This window comes from Macaca thibetana, chromosome 13 (genome assembly GCF_024542745.1).
Source record: "Macaca thibetana thibetana isolate TM-01 chromosome 13, ASM2454274v1, whole genome shotgun sequence".
Classification (NCBI taxonomy): domain Eukaryota; kingdom Metazoa; phylum Chordata; class Mammalia; order Primates; family Cercopithecidae; genus Macaca; species Macaca thibetana.
Window position 1 is genome coordinate 15,517,941 of NC_065590.1, and position 7,921 is coordinate 15,525,861.

The 7,921-nt window shown below is 42.1% G+C and overlaps 1 protein-coding gene across 3 annotated transcripts in view; it reads right to left on the reverse strand.

Moving 5' to 3' along the window:
* Positions 1 to 7,726, reverse strand: part of IL37 (interleukin 37) — a 164,504-nt gene extending 156,778 nt beyond the window's left edge. For all 3 annotated transcript variants that reach the window (XM_050752968.1, XM_050752964.1, XM_050752965.1), the window contains exons 1-2: positions 7,468 to 7,726; positions 1,762 to 1,857 (exon numbers count right to left, since the gene is read on the reverse strand). The gene's annotated coding sequence lies outside the window, so the exon portion shown is untranslated. The remainder of the gene's footprint in view (positions 1 to 1,761; positions 1,858 to 7,467) is intronic.
* Positions 7,727 to 7,921: the final 195 nt, after the last annotated feature.

Below are 7,921 nucleotides of genomic sequence, written 5' to 3' on the forward strand. Positions count from 1 at the left end.
CCCGGCTAGTTTTTTGTATTTTTTAGTAGAGACGGGGTTTCACCGTGTTAGCCAGGATGGTCTCCATCTCCTGACCTCGTGATCCGCCCATCTCGGCCTCCCACAGTGCTGGGATTACAGGCTTGAGCCACCGCGCCCGGCCTCTGACAACATTGTTACACCGAGAACCTACCTCCAGATTTTAAGAAAACAAGAAATGCTACTGGTATTAAGCCATTTTTACTGGGTTTGCTATGAGGTGCAGTCAAATCTAGCTTAACTGATACAGAGCGCCACAGAGACCTGGTCTCTCATTTGTCTCACCCTTTTCTTTCTAGCAGCCATGACTTTCCTAGGGTTTCCTTACCCCAAGTCTGGCTAGAGCAAGACTAAGTAAGACTTGATTTCTTACTCTCCTTTGGTTTTAAGAATATTAAAGATTTTAATATTAATATATTTTAAGAAATAAGGAAATACAAAACACTGAGCAAGCAACACAAATTCAAGACATCTTAAAAAGTATAATAGCTGCTCAGTCTCTGATTAACAGTGAAACATTGAATCATTGTAGAAATGGCCTTGGAGTGTTATTCTCCCAGGCCAGCTATCCATATGGTCTGCCCCACCTCCATCATTGCCTAAACAGTAAGAGTCACCATGGTGAGACTCAACAGTCTTAGCACAGAACTTGTTAGAGTCTATTTCTTTTCTTATGGTCCTATATATCAGGTTCCAAATCAATGACAGTAAAGCCAAATCCCTGCCTTTAAACCCAAGGCACAGAGCCAAAAGCCAAAAGATATTTCCCTAACCTTCCTCCCACTGAGGAGACTCTTCTGACATTTAAAAACACCTACCCTTGAAATTTGGGGGGTGATGGAATTGTTGAGATAGTAATAATTGTTGTGGTGGATATAAAATATGCTCGTGTATCTGTATCTCTGAATGACTTATTTATAAGTTTAATGGTTATATACATTTCTGACTTTAAAAAATGAATGTATGATTATATGACAATATAACAATTTACAAAAAATGTATTATCCTACAACACCTCATTGAACTATATATAAAATAAATTATACCTCAGTAACAAGGGATTTTTTTAATTTACAAGGAAAAAAATCTTTATTCCATTTATTGCTTCGTGTATCGAGCTCTGGTCTTTTTTTTTTTTTTTTTTTTTTTTTTGGTACCCTCTCTCAACCCTAGGCATGAGATGTTCATTTATCCTAAATGCTCTATAGAGTAATTTACCTTTCTTATGGATATATTGTTTGCGTTTCCCTGTCATTGGCCCTCACTGGCCAAGAACACCTTTGCTCCTCCTTCTCAAAAACTTATCCCTTACCAATTTTTTTTTATCAGAGTGGCTGACAGACAAACAAAGGGTGTCATGCAACCTTATAAGCAAAGAGGCTAAGCTCTGGAGGGTAAACTGAGGTCTGGCTCAAAAGTATACATCCCTGGGCCTCACCTCTGGAGATTCAGTCAGTTTGGGTAGAACTTGAGCATCTTAAATTCGTTAAGCTCCGAAAGTAACTCTCATGTTTATCATTGGTTAAGAAACACTGCATGAAGACAGTCCCAGATTAAGGGTGGTTTTATCATAGTGTTAATAATGGCTTCCCTTTGGGCAAGTCAATCCAGGGTGAGAAGAGATGAGAACACACAAGTTGCATCAATTCAGCAGAGGCCTTCTCACAGCCACAGGGACACCAGCAAATCTCATTTGGAAATAAGGTATTCAACAGCACAAGTACTCCCATTTTATATACTCACTTATACTTGCATAGAAACTGAGGGGCCTGCCAAGCAGGTGCTTGCCTTTGGAGTCACTCTTCCAAAGGTCTGGAGTGCTTTGCCCAATTGAGAGGCCTATGGAATAAGAAAAACATGAGTGGATGTTCCCTGTCTTATCTTCTCAACTCTCCACACTCTAAAAAACAACTTTGGCTCCTCGCATGACAAGAGCCTTGATTTTCAGAGGAACTCTCCCTTCTCATCTCCACCAAGAAGTAGAGCTAATTTCCTTCCACAGAGCTCCTATTCACTATTTCATGGATGGTGAAGTCACTTCTTTGTCATGTGAGGAGAAACGCTGTTACTTCTTTTAAAAACAGAAAGGAGAGGGTTTACGGAGATTACGGACAGGTATTCTTGATATGAATGTATTGCATCAATTTAGAAGATTATTCAACAGATGTTTTGTACATACATATAATAAAATGCTGCAATCCCAAGGTCTCAGCCTGGGATCACTAAGAACAACTCATGCTGCAGACCTCATTACCACTTTTGATGGGATTACCTGAGTGGCATTGGCAGGTATATCTCTATTGTGGCAGTGAGTGGATTGTGGCTTAAAGTCATTAAGCATTTGGATCAGATAGATAATTCCTCTTGTTCTGATCCATATCAAGAGTTTTCTTGAAGTTGTTCTGTGTTTTTGTTTTTGTCTGTAGAGACAGGGTTTCAATATGTTGCCCAGACTGTTCTCAAACTCCCACCTTGGCCTCCCAAAGTACTGGAATTACAATTGTGAGCCCCTGCACCTGGCCTTCACCAAAGGAAGTTCTTATTACAGATTTCCTGCATATTTGCCTTCAGGAAGAGGATGCACTGGTTAGAGGTGTGAATGTCAGGTCCCTTCTGCCATTCTAACCCTGTTATAAAGTAAAATTGGCTCTCCAGCTTATCATTTAGTCTCTTTGAATCTAGAATACTGTAGAATTTGGAATCAAGACTGGATTCAAATCTCATTTACTTTGTGATTTGGGCTAGTCTCTTAATCTCTCAATGCCAGTTTCCTTACTTGTAAAAATGGAGATAGTAATTATTAACACATCAAAGGTTTGTAATATCAAATGAGATAAAATACAGAAAGAGCTTAGCACAGCACCATGGATTTAGAGTGTTTGATGCATTCATTATTTTACTTAAGAGTAGCTATTATCATTTTTACTTAGTGAAGGTATCCCTGAGAATCTAATCCACGATCAGGATACCAATTAAATCAAGTTCCTGAATCCACACTGAGGATTGGCTCAAGCAATCCTCCCACGTGGGTGAAGGTAAATATTCTACAAACCATCAGGTAAAGTCACTTGATCAGTCAGTCAGCCATCCTTGGTGACTTCATTTTCTTTTCTGGGAGGGTGGGAGGTGTGGTTTATAGAGATGGGGTCTCTCTCTGTTTCCCAGGCTGGTCTCAAATGCCTGGCTTCAAGCAATCCTCCCACCTTGGCTTCCCAAAGTGCTGGGATTACAAGCATGAACCACCATACCCAGCCTGTATTTTGATTTTTACCATTGCATTTAGCAAAGTCTCTAGTGATATTGTGGTAGACAAGGCAGAGACAGATGGGCTATAAGAGCTAGTAGTATTATTGAATGGGCTTGTGGCTACTTATACATAGTGTGGTTACTGTATTGAAAGGATCTTTAAAAGGAGAAAGCCCTATTCATTCAAAAGACATTAATTTAGTTTCTCTTTGGTGCCAAAAACAATGAATATAGTGGCCTACCCTCAGTTTACAGACTAGCAGGGAGAAAGATAAGCACATAAGCAAGCTAATCACAATCCTTGAGAAAGGGATGTTTTGTCTGAGACTGAAGGATGATTAAGAGTCAACAAAGAGACCAGCCTGGCCAACATGGTGAAACCTCGTCTCTACTAAAAATACAAAAAAAAAAAAAAAAAAAAAATTAGCTGGGCGTGGTGGCAGGTGCCTGTAATCCCAGCTACTTGGGAGGCTGAGGCACTCGAATCACTTGAACACAGGAGGTGGAAGTTGCAGTGAGCTGAGATCACACCACTGCATTCCAGCCTGGGAAATAGAGTGAAGCTCCATCTAAAAAAAAAAAAAGTAAGAAGATAACTCGCCCAATTTAAAAATAGGTAAAGACTCTGAAGAGAGATATACAAATGGCCAGTAAACACATAAAAAGATGCTCAACATCATTAGTCATCAAGGAAATACAAATAAAAACCACAATGTGACACCGCTTCACACCCACTAGGATGGTTATAATTTAAAAGATGGACAATAACAAATGTTGTTGAGGATGTGAAGAAACTGGAACTTTCATACACTGCTGGTAGGAATGTAAAATGCTGCAGCTGCTTTGGGAAACAGTCTGGCAGTTCCCCAAATGGTTAAAGATAGAACTATCGTATGACACAGTAATTCCTCTCATTAGGTATATACCCATGAGTATTGAAAACATATGTCTACACAAAAACGTATACATGAAAGTTCATAGCAGCATTATTCATAATAGCCAAAAAGTGGAAAGAACCTAGATGTCCATCAACTGATGAATGGTAAATAAAATACTGTATATCTGCACAATGGAATACCCAGTCATAAAAAGGAATGAAGTACTGACACATGCTATGTGGATTAACGTTGAAAACAGTATACTAAGCGAAAGTGAAACTGACCCAGTAGTCCCATAGACTATTCTTTCGCATAAACATAGAAATTGATCCTTCTGGTCTTAAAGCTTCAAGCTTATATTTGTTTTGTTTGAGTTCCTTTCTGGGGAAAAGACCTTCAGGCCTTTCAAAAAAAGTATCAAAGAACTGAAACTCACCAGATCACCACATCCAGGCAATGAGACTTAGGACCCTTCATTCATCAGGATTGCTTCCTTGCCCCTCCCTGGTTCCTGTTTTCTTATGCATTGTTACATTTCTTCCCTGCTATCTAAATCCCTGGTTTTAGGTTAGGGAGATGGATTTGAGATTGAGCTCCCATCTCCTGGGCTGCAGCACCCACTTAAAGCCTTCTTCCCTGGTAATACTTGTCATCTCAGTGATTGGCTTTCTGTGCGGTGAGCAGCAGGACCTAGACCAAACCCATGATATATTGGTAACAAAAGAAGCCCATCAGAAACCACAAATTGCATAATTTTATATGAAATGTCTAGAAGGCAAATCTATAGAGATGGAAAGTAGATTCGTGGTTTCTAGAGGCTGAGAGAAGGGGAGAATGGGGAGTGACTGCTAATCAGTATAGGGTTTCTTCAGGGGGTGATGAATATGTTAGAAAATTGAATTGTATGCTGTAAGTGGGAGAATTGTACGGCACGTGAATATCTCAGTAAGGCTGTTAGAGTAAAAATAATAATTAACTAAGAGAAATGAAAAAGAAAGTTTGGATTCCCAGACAGAGAGGAGTATGGAAAGGGAAAAACAATGTGTCTGGATGACAGTTAGCAAGGGGAGAGAAGTGTGGGCTAAGGCTAAGGGAGGTGGCTAAGGCTGAGGGAGTAAAAGCCCAAGCCCTTCAGGTGCTTATAGGTCATTAGCCTGAGAGCAATGGGAAACCTTTAAAGCCACCAGGATTGTCCTGGTGTGGTGGCTCACACCTGTAATCCAAACACTTTAGGAGATGGAGGCAGGTGGATTGCTTGAGCCAGGAGTTCGAGACCAGCCTGGGGCAACATGGCAAAACCCCATCTCTACAAAAAATACAAAAATTACCCCGATGGGTGGCTGAGGTGGGAGGATCACTTAAGCCAGAGAGTTGGGGGCTGCAGTGAGCTCAGATCATGCCACTGCACTCCAGCCAGGCAATGGAGCCAGACTCCTCTAAAAAAATATATAAAAATAAAAAATAAAATAAAAAATAAAAAACACCAGGATCATGGAGAGCTACAGAGGATACTTTGATGAATTAGTTGAGAATTTTATTTATTTATTTATTTATTTGGAGACAGGGTCTTGCTCTGCCTCCCACGCTGGAGTGCAGTGGCATGACCATAGTTCACTGCAGCCTTGAACTTTTAGGCTCAAGTGATCCTCCCACCTCAGCCTCCTGAGTAGAAGGGACTTCAGGTGTGTGCCACCATGCCTGGTTAATTTTTGTATTTTTCTTTTTTAGAAATGGGGTCTTGCTATGTTGCCCAGTCTGGTCTCAAACTCCTGGGCTCAAGCAATCCTCCTGCCTCAGCTTCACAAAGTGCTGGGATTGATTACAGGCATGAGTCACCACCATGCTTGGTAGAGTTGAGAATTTTTAAACCTGCCTAGCTATTTTCCCACATTTTGTGTCCTACAAGATAGACCTTCAAATACCCAAAGGATGGAGAAAAGGAGGCAGAACTGGCCTATGTTACTCCAAAGGACTAGGACCAATGAGCGAGGAAGCTCATTTGAGTTCATTTTAAGTTTCCTAATAAGCAGGGGTCTCCAATAACAGGACAGGTGAGGCAGCTCACCAACACCAGCAGTATTCCTGCAAAGGTGCAGTACCTACATGGAGTCCGTGGAATACTCCAGCACTGGGTGGGAGATTAGGCAAGGTGACTTCTAAAACTGAGATGCATTCAATCACCTAGATTCTACAGAGACCAAAACAGAACCGTCTTCACTTTTCTGAAACTCGGTGAAAGAGTCCCTTTCTCAGTCATTAACAGAAACAATGATCGGGTTTCCTATTTCAAACATTTTATACACTATTGAAAATATCAAAATGCATGAATCCAGAAACCCTGGCTCTCCTCCGAACTCCCTATTTAGGGCTAAAGAGAAGGGCTGCTGCGTGGCCGCAGCTCACCCAACTGGTGAGCTGAACCTGGCCAACAGGTACCCACGTACGACTGCCCCTCTATCCACCACCTCTCCAGCATCCATGAAAGACGCACCTTGACACACAAGGAGCCAAAAGCATTTTCCAGCCCTCTTCAAGAAACTGGAGAATAGATGAAACAGGACAAACTTCAAAAGAAAAAAAAAAATTAGGATTAAAACAAGGGGAATGAAGTGTGCCTAGGGACTCAGGGCAACTAGGCCTCCCATCCACCGTCCCTTTCTCCGTTAGCCTTATGGCCTTATAGTCAGCTGATGAGGCGAAATCGAAAATATACCTTGAACAAGAGATCATCCTGAGAGGAGTAAGGCAGTTTCTCAAAAAATTTAAAATAGAATTGCCATTTGATCCAATACCACTTCTTGGTATACACCCAAAAGAATGAAAAGGAGAGTCTCAAAGAATTATTTGTACATTCATGTTCATATCATTATTCACAACAGCCACAAAGTGGAAGCAACTCAGGCGTCCGGAGAGGGACGGACCAAGAAGCAAAATGTGGCATGTCCACACAACGGAATGCTATTCCCCCTTAAAAGGAAATTCCGACACATGCTACACATGCATGAACCTTGAAAACTTTATGCTAAGTGAAACAAGTCAGCCACAGAACAAATACTGCATGATTCTACTTACCTGGCACCTACAGTTGTCAAATCCACAGAGACAGAAACTAGAACGGTGATTGCCTGGGGCTGGAGGAGGGAGGAGGGCGGAGTAAGTGATGGGGACAGGGTTTCAGTTGGGGAAGACGAAAAAGTTCTGGAAAGGACAGTAGTGATGGTTGTCCCACAATGTGAGGGTACTTAATACCACTGAACTGCACATTTTTGGAAAATGTAACTTTAAAATGGTTAAAATGGTATATATGATGTTATGCATATTTTACCTCAATTAAAGGAGCCACCCTGCAGTACTAAAATTAGGAGCCTTTAGATGCATAAGACCCACATGTCCTCTTTATAATACTATTTTTTCATAGCTTCCTGTGAGTCTGAGACTCTGAGACGAAGGAATCCCAGCAGCCTGGGAAGACCGCCCTGCCTCTCCGCTCAGGAACTCCCGGAGCGCCAACCCCAGCTGGATGCAACGTAACCGCACCCCTAACCGCCAGCCTGGCTGAGATCCCTCGGAGGGCCCCACGCCCACTCAGAGGCGGACTCAGAGGCGGGCGGTGGCGCGCCCCGAGGAAGCCGCCCTCAATGCCGAGATGCACTGCACGTTCTTCCAATCAAAGGGCCCCAAGTCAGGCTCTCAAGGCCAGAGCCAACCGCAAAGAGGCTATTGCCTGTTGTCCCGCCCTCCCGTGATGACGACTAGCGAGTTTCAAACCCGCAGGAGCC